The 15,599-nt window shown below is 40.1% G+C and overlaps 1 long non-coding RNA gene across 1 annotated transcript; it reads left to right on the top strand.

Moving 5' to 3' along the window:
- The first annotated feature begins 906 nt into the window (after window positions 1-906).
- LOC309387906 lies at window positions 907-7,650 on the top strand. The gene is made up of 3 exons (XR_014174686.1): window positions 907-1,065; window positions 5,947-6,068; window positions 7,316-7,650. It is a non-coding gene; the product is annotated as an uncharacterized lncRNA (long non-coding RNA).
- Window positions 7,651-15,599: the final 7,949 nt, after the last annotated feature.

Below are 15,599 nucleotides of genomic sequence, written 5' to 3'. Positions count from 1 at the left end.
CCTATGAATGCATACAGTGTATATAGTATCTGGAGTTTACAATTGAAAAGCCATCCTGAGTTCAAGAAGATGATTTCCATAAACTCTCCCTATCAGAAGCTCTCCAGCTCTTTTTGTACTCCATTCAAAACAAGCCTGTTGTGATATGAGGGATCCCAAAATATCATTTTGACCCTTGTGTCCTTAAGAATAAGAAGACCAGGTTGTGGCCACATGAGAAGGGCTTCATAATTAACAAAGAAACACCAGCCACATGTATACACACATTGTATGATAGAGATGCCATACAATGAACTCTAAGCCTCGAGAGATGGCTTGCTCAGAAGCTTCCCCCACTTCCTCCACAACACATTAAGCAATCTCCTTAATGTGCAATACATGTGAAAGAAACTGTGAGAATTGCAACAAACTCATTCTCTGCTGAATTTGCCTTTATAAGAAGAAAGGTCCTGTCAAGCTGTAGAGGCTTTCTTAGTCACCTCAGCATGGCTGCTTGGGGGCTTCCTCTTGGGCCCAGTAGATCCAGTTTTTTTCTCTTCTTGAATCTTCTTGCCTTTTCAAACCTTAGTCCTTTTCCTATTGTTTCACTAATCAATTTCATGATGATTAAGATGCAATATTTCCTTTTCTCTGTGGGCCAAGTACTGCCCTCCAATATTCCTAATACTTTTGCACCTCTGAGCTGCTCATCAGCCCTTTTAACAGCAGGAAGTCCTGCAATTGGCAATTGAGCAAAACTACAAATGTCACCTAGGACAAGAAGTATCCAGTGAACACAATGGGGAGCCTTGAGGTTTGATATGGGAGGGGAGTTTTAAAGGAGAGTAACAGGAAATACATGTTTGCAACGTTTGCCACCTCAATGATCTATACTACATTTCCTCATTCTTATGACACCATAACTTGTTATAAATAGACAGACCTGGTGGGCTTTTTGTGGAGTCTTCCTAACTCTTCTTCAGTTCTGCTTCTTTGAACTAGCTGGAGAGATTTCAGAGGCAACTTCAGTCATGAGGTTTCTTTTCCTCACTTTTGCTTTGCTGCTTCTCTTCTACGTTTCTTCAGGTAAGAAGGGGCCAAGTAAACCTGGGAGAATAGAAGCAGAAGGGGAGAAAAAGAAAGCCTGATAGAAATTGGTGTGTTTTTTAAAAAAACATTTCCTACTTTTTGAGGGAAATCCATGATTTGAATCATAAACAGCTGATTTCACAACATTCAGAGATGAATTTGAAGGACAAATGGACAGCCCTGGAATTTAGAGGAGTGCTTTAATCAGACCAGCTGCCCTTCTTCATCAGTGTTCTGCTAATGGACCTTCCCAGTTACTAGGGTTCAGGTGACGAAGGAATTAACATGATAGTACATTTATTATGTGGAACTGGACTTGTGCAACACATTAGACCATGGTAAAACGGTATATAGTTGGTTATGGAAAACAATTCTTCATGTCTTGTATAAAGTTGACCTTATTTCTTTATGGTGTCTTTGAGTTAATGTTGATTTCTGATGACTGCGTGAATATGGAACTGTTTGGTTATTGCCTCTTTCCTAGGGCTGAGAGAAAGTGATTGGCCCAAAGTCAGCCAGATGGCTTTCTGCCTAAGCCAGGACTAGAACTCAGAGTCACTCACTTTCTTGCCTGATATCTTAATCACCACACCAAACTGGCTCTCAGTGATCTATCTGCTAACCTTATTTATTTAGTTGCAGGATGTTAAGTGAATACAACCATTATTCTTTTTTAAGCGGTTTGATAGGGGTGGTGGGAGGGGACTATTCCCAGAAAAAGTCAAAATAGTAAGAACAACCATGTGACCAAAAACCTATCTCTCTTTTATGGGAATTGCCCATGCCACCAAGCTCTCCTATCCCCCAAAGGTGTTTGTTTTCCTGGGCTTAATGTGAAATGTGTTGTATAAAACAAACTGCATGTTGCTCCAGGGCAGCTGATTTTTCTTGTTCTTGTTCACAACAAGATCTGGGTCTAAAGAGAGTTGCCTAATTCTTCCTAGGAACATTGACACATCTCCCTTGCCCCTTCTCTCTTCCTATTTCTCTTCCCTTCCCGTTCTCTTTCATGCTGCCCTTTATCAGTATCCTTAAGTCCCCAGCATTAGGGCAGGGCAGTTGGTGCAGTTTCTGCTTGGAGTTCCCCTCCATTTTCAGTATCTGAAAAAAAATTGTTGTTTATTCGTTAGATTTTCCTACTGCTGCAATTGCTATTGGCTTCTTTCCCATTGCTTAGAAGCCAATCTTACACATTCACACCAGGGAATATGAGATTATCCCCAAGTTTTTCAAGTGTTTTCAGAAATGTCAGGGTCAGTATTCCATTTGTCCCAAGAAGTGGAGTCTCCAAACAATGTGGAAAAAAAAATTTCTGCTCTACTTATACTCATCCTTGTGACACACCTTTGTCTCTGTAGTTCTACAAAGACACAAGACCATTGCTATCTCCAAACTTGTATTCATTTTATGAATAAATAAAGAAGAAGCAATACAAGGGATGTCAAAATTGGAAAGTGAACCACAGCTTCCCTTCAGCAAACCACCTCCTCCTCCTCCTCCTCCTCCTCCTCCTCCTCCTCCTCCTCCTCCTCCTCCTCCTCCCTCTTTAATCATTACTGAAAGAAGAACATTAATTTGGAAGACCGCTTTCTATGAAGCAAAGTTTTACCTCTTAATTAAAATTTCTTGGGAGCTATGGCATTTCCACCCAACCCCCTCAAATGTTATATTTGGATGATCATAGTATACTGAAATTCTATACTAAATGAGTTGTTCTTTGCAGGAAGGAAGCTAGATGGTCAGATAGATGAAATGAGTATCCCTTTCTATGTACATTGCAATGTTGCATGTTCCCTCACAGGAGAAAGCTTGTGGTAAGAATTATGATAAAAGCAGGAAGATTCTACAATCTCTCACTGGACAAAACTCAGCACAAGAACCTTTTTCCCCCCAATGAAGCAAGACTCCTGTGAATTCAACCCCTCTGATTATGCATGTATGCATAGAATTTCAAATATGGCATTCTACCCCATTTAGCAACCATTTTTAAGATAATGGAAAAATGCCTTTGTAATCAATCATCAAATTCATGAACTTCTCAGGTCTGCTTGACCTAATGACCAAATTTCTGGTCCCAATTTTAATTGCTAAATGAGGACCACATATAGTTTATATACCCTCCATCAAATCTGTGTGAAACGTTAGCATGGCAGTCCAGTGATGGACTTAGACTGGGGAGAGATAAAACGATAACTTCGGTCAGTGATTCACAAACATAAAGCTGTTGTCAAGTGGGAGAAAGGGTGCTTTAAGGAGCTAGTGATTCAGTACTTCTTGAATCCCTAAAATCTCTTCAAGTCACATCATAAAAGGGCCCAGGGCTGGGCATTCTCTGCTACTAATTCATCAAGCTGTTGATTTGAGATGACTTCAGAGATCACCTGACCCAACCCCTCTGCAATGCCTCAAAACCAATGAAATCAGACAGAAGTTCTTTTTGGACAACTTCAGAAAGAAAGAAATAAAAAATGCTAGAGTTTCAGCATTCCAACTGGCAACCATTGGTTGCCCCCTAACCAATGTTCCCTCTAATTTTTTTTCAATGTGAGCAGAAAAGTATAGTGTTTGAGCGGCACATTTTCATGCCTGAGTACCTGAATTTTTTTCACAGATGTCACCTAAGACAACAACGAAATCAGTATTATTTGTAACTCAAAGTTATGTTTCTTCAAGGTACCTGCTTAATTAAAAGTGTTATATAATATCAGTATCACTTAACAATGCTCCTGCTTAGCAACCAAAATGTTGGTTCAGAAACTCTAGCATTTGAAGCACGCAACTCTTAAAGCTGTCAAGTTACAAGACCCTTGCACCCCTAACCCTTTAGGAAAAAAAACCCAGGGGTCTTCAAATCTGACAGCTTTAAGACTTGTGGACTTCAACTCCCAGAATTCCTCCTCCAGTCATGTTGGCTCAGGAACTCTGGTATTGAAGTGTACAAGTCTTAAAGCTGTCAAGTTACAAGACCCTTGCACCCCTAAGCCTTTAGAAAAAAACCTTAAAGGTCTTCAAACCTGACAGCTTTAAGACTTGTGGACTTCAACTCCCAGAATTCCTCCTCCAGTCATATTGGCTCAGGAACTCTGGCATTTGAAGTGTGCAAGTCTTAAAGATCTCAAGTTACAAGACCCTTGCTCCCCTAACCCTTTAGAAAAAAACCTCAAAGGTCTTCAAACCTGACAGCTTGAAGACTTGTGGACTTCAACTCCAAGAATTCCTCCTCCAGTCATGTTGCAGCGACGTCATCTGTGTGGATCTGCTCCATTTATTATTTATTTATTTTATTTATTTCGATTTATCAGTCGCCCCCTCTCCGCAAAGGGACTCGGGGCGACGTACAATTAAATCAAAATACAAGTGTGGCATGGAGGAGGTGACATCAATATTTAACAGTCAAATACATCTTTGGTTTCTTCATCGTGGGCAGGGCTGCTGCTGAAGATGCCGATGAGCTGCCACCAGAATAACTGCTGCTACCTCCTCCTCCTCCAACAGCACCACCAGATTTGTACCTGAGCTCAGCGCCACGTTACCCCTGTCCCCTCCTCCTCCACCGCCGTGCTTTTGAGGAGCCATGAGGCTTTTTTCCCCCAGCTCTCCCCCCCGCCTTCCTACTGGCTCCCGCAGCCTCATGGCTCCTCAAAAGCACGGCAGAGGAGGAGGAGGGGGCAGGGGTAACGCGGCGCTGAGCTCAGATGCTCCGAGCGGAGGGGAGGCACCGCTGCCATGCGCGGAGATGCCGGCTGGAGCTTTGGCGGCTTCATCTCAGCCGCAGCGCCAGGCGGCAAATCCGGCAGTGCTATTAGAGGAGGAGGAGGTGGCAGCAGTTATTCCGGTAGCGGTGGGGGCTTTGGGGCTTCACAACTACCCTCAGTCGCCCCGTGCTCATCAAAGCAAGTCTGGGGAAGTCCTTTGCGGGCTGCCCATTCTAGCTGCCTGCAAAGGACCTCCCCAGCTTCTGGAGCCTGTGGCAATAGAAATCACTGCGCGGCAGTTGAAAACTGCTGCGCAGTGTTTTTTTGCCACGTGTGCGGCCGCACAGCCACGCACCTTAGAGGGTACGTAGCCCCTAACACCACTGAATTGCATTGCCAGGTCTTGCCATTTCAATAGAGCAAGGAAGATACTTAAGGATCATTCACACCCTGGCCAGTGTCTCTTGTCACTTTCACCATCAGTCAGAAGACACTAAAGTATAGTCAGGTGGACAAACAGTTTTAAAAAACAGCTTCTACTAATGGGCTGTCAGACTCCTAAACACAATCACAATCACTCCATGTACATATGGAAACATATGACTAGTTTTTCCTCAATTACTTGTATAAGGATTATTCTCTATACTATTTATGTTGTCTTGTATTTTTGTTATGGGTTGCATCAACAGAGGCTAAACCAATTTTGCTGTATATACGATATACAATGACAATAAAGGATGTTATTATATTTGGTTAATCTTTGGTGAGATTCACAGCCTTTGGGGCTGGTTTGTAGCTGAACAGCTTGAGTCCTAACCAAGGACCTAGGAACTATTAAGGTAACGTTGGAGGATATAAGCTGTTCCAAGTAAGGTTGTTGTTGTTGTTGTTGTTGTTATTATTATTAATATTATTATTCTTCTGTCACATGTGTAATAGCCTCCTGTCTTTCTGCTAGAAATCAGATGTACTTAAGAGGATGAAGATTAGAATATATTGCTATACCTCAATATCCTTTGACAAGCCATTCTTTTCTGGGCTTCACTAGTTCCCACATGCAAGATTGGGGATAATGTAGTAGCATCCATGGGACAGACAAGAGGAGTACATGAAGAAAATCTATAACCATTGTGTTTTGATGAAAACTGCTCATTCAAATAATATTTTTTTTTCATAAATATAGGGCAACCTGAAGCCTGTAAGGAGGATGGTGGCTTCTGCCAGATTGGCCTCCAGAAAAAATGCGAGTATGGAAGTCTCCCATACAACTGTGGCATTAATGCCAAGTGCTGCAAGCGTTCGCCGGTGAGATCCATTTCTTTCTTAGTTGTGAGATGAGAAATATGTGGGCACAGCATTCTTCTGCTGCAAAACTCTGCATAAGCAATAGTTGCTTCCAAGATCATAAACATTTTCTCTATTTACTATCAGCTGGCATAGTTACAACTGTCCCTCCTGGCAAATGTATTAACTGGTTATTTTAGGGGTATTGTTTTTAACTTATTGTGTGTGTTTTAGGGGTTCAAAATCCTATATTTATATATATTGCTTTGTACAGTTCTTTTAATTCCATTTTTAACCTCCTCCATTCCAACTGTACATATTCAATTTTTATTGTATTTTGATATATTTGGCATGGACTGTACACCGCCCCGAGTCCCTTTTTGGGAGAGGGGGCGGTCTAGAAGCATGAATAATAAATAAATAAATAAGCTATTGGTCATCTGGAGTTTTGTAGCTCATATCTGAGGAGCCTAATTGAGACGCCCCGTTAATGATTTAAGAAAAGGGAATCTGACTTCTTTATTATCAAGCTTCATGTATGCTTACCTGAAACATGATAAGCTTTTCAGAGGTTCCATTTTTTAAATTTATATTTATTGAGGACCTTACATAAAGTAAAAGACAAATCCAAAGAAAAAGAAGAGAAGAAAAAAAGGAAGTGCAAGAAAAAAATCGAAAGAAAAAAGTGCTAGTTATGAAATAGAATGACTTCCGACTTTCTTGTCAACAATTATTATACGACACCGTTTTGAGCTTTTTCAACACTTTTACCAACTCACATTTCACCTTCACTCAGTTGAAAGTACCAAGCTCCTGAAAATGCTTCTGATGTTTGTGAAAACAAATTGGAGGTGAATGAGTCGTGGTAGAATATACTTGTTAACGAAAGGATAATTGCATAGCTGGGGTCCATATTATAAATGCTATGAACTAAAGGTCCATTTCCTCAATTCCCAAATTTCTTACAAATATGTTTTGCCTGTAGGCTTCACTGAGATATGTAGATAACTGTTGCTGGGTACTGGATGCTGAGCTAGTTGATTTTTTTTTTTTTTGATCAAGACAGATTCAAATTGAACCTCAATATGAACAGGCATAGATTGTTACATTTTAGCAAATGGACAATAGAAACAATAAGAAATTAACTGATTAGATTCACCATAAAATCTGAAATTGTATTCTCCCCCCCACTTGTTTATACCTCTATCCATTGTTTTGGACAAGACAAATTCACATCAGTAATAAAATCTTCTGTTTCTTTTCTGTAGTGAAACCACCAATGAAAAGGACCTGCGAAGACCTTGGAGTTTATTGCCATGCTCTCTAACAGGAAGTTTGCCCCTTCAATGTGCAATATTAAGCCAATTATGGCATTAATGGAATATGTTGCAAACATTTATGTAACATCAAGAGAAACAACAGTGTAATTAAACAATTTAATGAATTTGGATCACATATTTTGAATTGTATTTTGAAAGCGCCTACTGCAAATGCTGATTTGAGTCTGATTAATGCGTTCCTATGAAGTAATGAGCAATTGCATCTATAAACTTTCCTCTGTCTATGAGCTGAGGAGATGGTCTTCCTCCTATCTCCACTTGTACCTGAGGGAATTTAAATTTGTCTTTATGTAACCTGGTGTTTTCCTTATTAAATAGTCAACGAGTCATTGCATTCTTGCTATGGGATTAATCTTGGCCACTCTTCACAACCATTAAGTTATGTACCTCTTGCCCAGTATAGGATGAAGCTTCCCTTCCTTTCCTCTCTCCCCCATTTCTTGGGTACTACCTTGAAGGGCTCTTCTGCTTCAGGTTGCGGGAGAGTCTGGACCTTTCAAACCTGACGTTCCCCCTACATCTGCCATGTCTGCAAGCTAAGTGAACCAGTAAAAAATAACAAAAAAGATTCTTCCAACATGTTAAAAACAAGAAAAGAGTTAAGGAAACAATTGGTCCATTGCTGGGAGAAAGTGGCAAGATGGTTACAAGCAACAGGGAAAAAGCAGAACTATTTAACTCATGTTTTGTATCTGTCTTTAAACCAGTGCTTCTCAATTATTTTCTGTCATGCCCCCCCTAGGAAGAAGAAAACATTTCGCCCCCCCGCGCGACTGTAAATAGTATCATTTGTCTATAAAATTGTTATAAGTACACCTCTGCATAACACTGTATCCTTATTAACGTATAAGAGAATAAAAAAAGAAAACTATAGATGATTGCTCTTTGCAGAATTACAATAGCTTTGTGTCCAAGCGTAGTTAGTTTAGCACTGTTTTGATAAGGCCTAAAAGTGGAACTTGAATACGCTTAGGATTGTAGATATAAAACAAAGGGAAAAGAATGAACTTTCAGTTTTGTTCAAATAGTTACATATGCTCTGATAGAAAGACATTACCACTTTCAAGGACAAAGTTCTCTGGCTTCCAAACTCCAAAACTCGGCTGCTGAGTGGCTCTAGGAGGGTGCTTTATGGTTGTTGGCTGGCTGCTGGAAAACTCTCTGTCTGGAAGACTCTATATCCAAAAGACTCTCTGTCCAGCAGCCAGCCCACAACCATAGAGCGCACTCCTAGAGCAGCCACTGCTGGAAGACTCGGCAGCCGAGTTTTGAAGTTTGGAAGGTGGAGAAGAAGTTATGCTCAGAGCGTAACGAGGTCGAATGAGCCCCCCTTTATGGAGCCTCGCGCCCCCCCCTGGGGGGCGCGCCCCACTATTTGAGAACCACTGCTTTAAACAAAGGGATAAAACTGTCCAACCTATCAAAAACAGCACCAGAAAAATCAGATTAGGAACACAAGTTGAAATAGGGAAGAAAATGGTAAGTGAGCACCTGTCTACCCTAGATGAGTTCAAATCACCAGGACTGGATGGATTACACCCCAGGGTTCTGAAGGAACTGGCAGACGAGATCTCAGAACCACTGAACTATATCTTTCAGAGATCTTGGAGCACCGGGGAACTACCAGAGGACTGGAAAAGAGCTGATGTGGTTCCCATCTTCAAAAAAGGAAAAAAGATACAGATCCAGGAAACTATAGACTTATCAGCCTGACCTCAATACCAGGAAAGATTCTGGAAAAGATAATCAAGCAACGAATTAGCAAACACCTAGAAGCAAACAAAGTAATAGCCAAAAGCCAACATGGGTTTGTCAAAAACAGATCATGCCAGACTAATCTTATTGCATTGTTTGACAAAGTGACAAAATTAGTGGACCAGAGCAATGACGTCTATATAGTTTACTTGGACTTCAGTAAGGCATTTGATAAGGTAGACCATAACCTACTACTAGATAAAGTAGAAGAATGTGGGTTGGATAGCATCACCACTAGATGGATTCGTAACTGGCTGACCAACCGCACTCAACGTGTAGTCCTCAGTGGAACTGCATCTACATGGAGGGAGGTATGCAGTGGAGTACCCCAAGGCTCTGTTTTGGGCCCAGTACTCTTCAACATCTTCATCAATGATTTGGATGAGGGAATAAATGGGGAACTCATCAAATTTGCAGATGACACCAAGCTGGCAGGAATAGCCAACACTCCAGAAGATAGGCTAAAGATACAGAAGGATCTTGACAAACTTGAACTTTGGGCACTATCTAACAAAATGAAATTCAATGGTGAAAAGAGTAAGGTTCTACATTTAGGCAACAAAAACGAAATGCACAGGTACAGTGTAGGTGGTACCTTGCTCAACAGTAGTAATTGTGAAAGGGATCTTGGAGTCCTAATGGACAACCATCTAAATATGAGCCAGCAGTGTGCAGCAGCTGCCAAAAAAGCCAACACAGTTCTAGGCTGCATCAACAGAGGGATAGAATCAAGATCACGTGAAGTGTTAATACCACTTTATAAGGCTTTGGTAAGGCCACACTTGGAATCCCGCTTTCAGTTTTGGTCACCACAATGTAGAAAAGATGTTGAGACTCTAGAAAGAGTGCAGAGAAGAGCAACAAAGATGATTAGGGGACTGGAGACTAAAACATATGAAGAACGATTGCAGGAACTAGGTATGTCTAGCTTAAGAGAAAGAAGGACTAGGGGAGACATGATAGCAGTGTTCCAATATTTCAGGGGTTGCCACAAAGAAGAGGTAGTCAAACTATTTTCCAAGGCACCTGAGGGTAGAACAAGAAGCAATGGGTGGAAACTAATCAAGGAGAGAAGCAATTTAGAACTGAGGAGAAATTTCCTGACAGTTAGAACAATTAATCAGTGGAACAGCTTGCCTCCAGAAGTTGTGAATGCCCCAACACTGGAAGTCTTTAAGAAGATGTTGGATAGCCATTTGTCTGAAACGGTATAAGGTTTCCTGCCTGGGAGGGGATTGGACTAGAAGACCTCCAAGGTCCCTTCCAACTCTGCTATTGTGTTGTGTTGTGTTGTTGTAAATCAGCGTGAAGAGCGGTGGACCTGCAGTGGGCATGCCTGAGGGCTGCAGGATGAAACAGGAGGGACACAGCTTGTGTTCTCTCTCTATGTGTGCTTTACTGGAGCAACTCTCCCAATAGCCAACATTTTTCTTTCTGACTGGTGAGGTGAGGCAACTCCCTCCCCCTTTGCCCACCAATAGGAAGTATATCAGAGAACCATCACCAAATGTATTACATATGATACAAGTAGAAATTCTTCTGATTTCAATTATTTGTTACGGACATGGAGTTTTGTTACTGACCTCTAAGTTGCTTAGTTTGCCTGACAAATTCCCACCAGTTTGTATCATATCTTTATTACTTTAATTATTTCAAACTCCTCTCAATCTTCTGAGCTGTAAGAATCTGTAAACTATGGAAGTCTAGCATCTGATTTAAATGAATTTAAAGGGGTGATTCATCCACTAAAATATAATAAATAAATAAATAAATAAATAAATAATAAATAAATAAATAAATAAATAAATAAATAAATAATTGTGTCTCTTCTTATACTATTATTCCTGTGTATGAGATGGTTCACAAAACATTTTGAGAGGCTATTATGAGAACATATACAGTATATAAGCATTTGATGGAAAAGAGCAAGAGGAGGAAAGTGACAAAGTATTGATTGAAATGTTGTATAAGGATGAAGGTTGTTGCCTGAATTTATGACAGAAGTTTAAACTTGAATAATACCAAAAAGATATTAAAATAATAAAAAATATAAACAGTAGAAAAGCTAAGGAATACCTTCGATAGACCTCTTAGGAGTTTATTGACTGTCAAACTATATACAATATAAATAGGAAACTGGTATTTTAGAATCTTAGCAATTACTAAAACCTCATTTCTTGTGACGTTGCCCATCTCATGATACTAATAATTATTTTCTGGATTTAAATTAAAAAGCTTTTCCCCAAAAAGAAATTAGAGCTGAGGGATGTTTTTCATTTCTTCCTAGTATCTACATACACATACATATTTCAATATATACTGCCAAATGATTGTACACTAGGAAAGATTTCTGAGGGAAAAGTCGATGGTGGTAGTGTTGACTGGAGAGATTGTCTCCAGGAGGGTGGGAAACTGCAGAGTGAAGTTTAGACTAAGTGTTGCTGAAAACTGACATAAAACCAAAGACAGCATCACAGAATGACACCTACATATACTACAACAATGGAATTCCAGTGCCTGAATTATGCTGGACGGCTGGATTAGACTGGGACTGCAGAGCCACCTCTGTGTCCACAGAAGACCCACACAACTATCATATAGAGTTGCCTTAAACCCAGTGTTCTCTGAGTCCCTCCTTATGTCTTATAACTGCTTAAGCAACCACAGACATTTGCATTAAAACAAGTATTTGTATTCAATGGGAATGATGTCTGAGTAGACATTGTCATTGCAATCATTGTAAGATTGCAGTGGGTGCGCGTTGCACTCTAAGCTTCCTTGTAAAGAAAAATGTTGATCTTCCTGAAGGCAAGAAGGAAGTTCCTCTTTATTAAGGTACTTTGTATGTGACAAAATCTTCTTATTTTTTAAAAAATCTAGTGATAAAATGTTTTGAATATTTTCAACATTTAGCACTCTATTAATAATTTATAATCATATTTACCCAAGAACTTTGTTCACCATAGTATTAATGTCAAACTAATAAAGGACTCACAATGGACGAGTCCCTTTTTGGGAGAGGGGGCGGTCTAGAAATCCAAGAAATAAATAAATAAAATAAATTGCACAAACAGTGAAGTTCCTTCGCATTTATTATATCTCTAGCATGTAGAAAGGGACCACCAAGCAGCATTCAAAAGTATCTTTCCTAACAATATGATCAGATAGACTTTATAATCAAATGCTGAGGGAGGTGGGGCAAAACCCATTTAAGAAAAACAAAAACAATTCTCTCTAAGTTCTAAAAAACAAACACACCCCGTAATGGCTGATGTGAGGCATTTTTCTTGTTTTAAAACAGTAAGCATTATAAAAATATGCTGTTAAACATATAGCTGGGGTCACAATATCACAAAACTGTAGAACTCAGGGAGATCCTGTAGGCCATTGATTACTTAGGGGTGAGATTCAGCTGGTTCAGACTGGTTTGGGCAAACCAGATGTTAATTTTAATCCAGTTTGCCAAACCAGTAGTTACAAGAACTGTCTGACCCCGCCCACCCCACCCTGCCCCTCCCAGGAGTCTCCACACAACCAGTTCATCATGCCAGATAAGTGCAGGGCCCATGCGGAGGCTCTGGGAGAGCGAAAAAAGGCCTACCAGAAATACCAGAAGTCCAGAAACGGGGCCATTTCTGGGCTCCAGAGGGCTTCCAAAGCCTGGGGGAGGCTGTTTTCGCCCTCCTGGAGACTTGAGGAAAGCTTCCGGAGCCTGCAGAGGGTGGAATCGCCTTCCTCCGCCATGGTGCAGGAAGCTAACTAGGCCACACCCCTATGGCTATGCCCACCCAACAACCGGGCAGAGAATTGGTTGCTAACATTTTTAAATCCCACTCCTGCTTAGCTCTGGTTTACATTATTCTGTAACAGATAATTTCTATTTCAATATGAAATTGTCAGATGGTTTATGCTATTTCATTTTAAAAACACAATTTTCATGCATAGTTCTAGGAACATTGTCTTGACATTTCTATAAGCAGAAGAACATCTTCTGAGATTTGGATCTAGATCTTTAGTGTGGTTTTCTTCCAGTAACTGTAAGAGTTCAACCCCCCCCTCAACAATGGGGTTGTTTCCTGCCCCCCCTCTGGTCATTCTTCTTTTACACATTGCTGCAGGTAAGAGAATACTGTTGATTCACCCCAGAATCCTTTTCTGCACTTTCTATGTCTGTTTACTTAACCTCTTTTTCATAATATATTTCATTCAGCCAATTTCCTTCATTCTTCCTTTGTTCTTCCATTTATTCCTTCTTCCCTCATACTGTATATTCTTTCATTGTACCCATTGTGTAATCTGCATTCATAGCATAAGCAACTCTTCTCTAGCAAGTATGCATATAATTGGGAAACAGGAGGTCGGTTTTTGTTTTGTTGCTTAAAGAATATGAGGGAGAAATTGTAATTGAGGATGGATGTGGCTCACTGTTACCAATAGTTCATTCCTGATTTTGATTACTTAAACAATTTCCCTTATTTTTTCTCTTCTCTTCTCTTCTCTTCTCTTCTCTTCTCTTCTCTTCTCTTCTCTTCTCTTCTCTTCTCTTCTCTTCTCTTCTCTCTTCCCCTCCCCTCTCCCTCTCCCCTCCCTTCCCTTAAATCTATTCACATAACAGCTTTGATAGCAAGACATAGTTGAAAGAACAGGGAGGGGTTTTTCCTGTGACTTAAATAATATAACAATTAAGAAAAACGCTCAGCTATTTCTGTCTTGGAACTCAAAGAAAAGAACTGTAAGTACTCATTGCAAAGTGTATTTACCTGCAGTTCTCTTTGAAGCTTTTTGTTTTTTCTCTGGGTACAGATTAACATCTGATTATTGGATGATATCTGTAGTACGATCTTTACATTGCTGATCTGTATCATTTATTTGGAAACCATCATTGGGCAGTGGACTTTCTTCCAAGCTAGGTCATTTATCACTAGAAAAATAAACTGTCTTTGTATTTTATGATAAAGGTTAATTTCCTTAATATATTCTTTCTTTTTCTTTCACAGGAAGGCTGTATAGTTCTCTGGCTTTTGTTAGGAGGAAGAATGTGAGCTGATTATGTTAAAGTAGATAGGGCAGAATTCAAAGTACATGCCAATTTCTTCTTTAGAAAATGGTTATTTTAATGGGTGAAGCTGCAAGAGAAATGTTGACATATATTACAAATATATTTGGAAGGCATTTGCTTGATAACCAAAAGCTAGAGTGTACCAGAAAGTACCGTTCCCAACTCTAGAGGGCGGTGCTCATCTCGGTTTCAAAACTGAAAAGCCGGCGCTGCCCAAAGATGTCTCCGAGGTCATGTGGCTGGCATGACTAAATGCCAAAGGCGCACGGAATGCTGTTACCTTCCCACCAAGGGTGGTTCCTATTTTTCTACTTGCATTTTTACATGCTTTTGAACTGCTAAGTTGGCAGAAGCTGGGACAAGTAACGGGAGCTCACTCTGTTACGCGGCGGCACTAGGGATTCGAGCCGCTGAACTGCCGACCTTTCTGATTGACAAGCTCAGCATCTTAGCCACTGAGCCACTGGTCACACTGGTCACACCAGTTAGAGAAATATAACTTCCATCACCTACATACTGTAAGTCATGCACTCTGGAGAGAGCACTAATAGTATCTTCATGGAAGCTATTAAATGCTAGGTCTCCCATCTGAATGGGAAAAATGATGGACTCACTGCTGAAGGTTTTCTTGTGATTATGGCATGTACTGGAGTTGGGTTGAAAAGGTGCCTGATGGGAATCTGGACTTACTGCATCACAATTGGAGAAGGAGAGCTTTTTAAAAAAAGCAGCCTGTCCCGCAACACACACTCCCAGTCATCTTTGGGTATGATGACATCATAAGAGTCTGCTACATGAGTTTTTCTGGGCTCATGTATTGCAGTACAGATTATCCTAATAGTAACCAACACAAAGGATGCATGATCTTTAAGCGGGAAAACCACACTTTAAAGATAAAGCGATGACATCGGCTAGAATTTTAATTTAATTTAGTGGATCACTTGATCATCCTTTTTTTTCTCTCTTCAGAGCCACCTAAACCTTATGCAGTGTTGCAGAGTTCCTACTTTCATGAATGTTCCCCCATGAGTTTTCCAGGCATGGAATTTGAAAGGAAATGCTGCAAACAGGGATGGTCTTTCAAGAGTCACACCTACAAATATTTAATGCTCATCTCAGTTTGATGATTAAACAAGAGACATCTGCTCCATGAGATTTATCCACTTTAATGCATATTTAAACCTTATGTTTAAAATTCTAGTCAAAAATAATTTATTTCATAATATAATTCAGAAAAAAATTACATAATGTAGAAATTAATAGTGGAATATTAGTAGAAGTGCTGGAGTTTAATGTGTTGAAGAAAGAACAACAAAAGTTAAGAGGGAAATGAAGGAAGAAAATAAAAGAAAAAAGAAAAAGAAAGAAAGAACACCCAAAATAGTGTAGAAGTTATAC

Source organism: Natrix helvetica, assembly GCF_964273705.1.
Source record: "Natrix helvetica genome assembly, chromosome: 2".
Classification (NCBI taxonomy): domain Eukaryota; kingdom Metazoa; phylum Chordata; class Lepidosauria; order Squamata; family Natricidae; genus Natrix; species Natrix helvetica.
The sequence above is the reverse complement of the archived record's forward strand: the minus strand, read 5'-3'. Positions and strand labels throughout refer to the sequence as shown.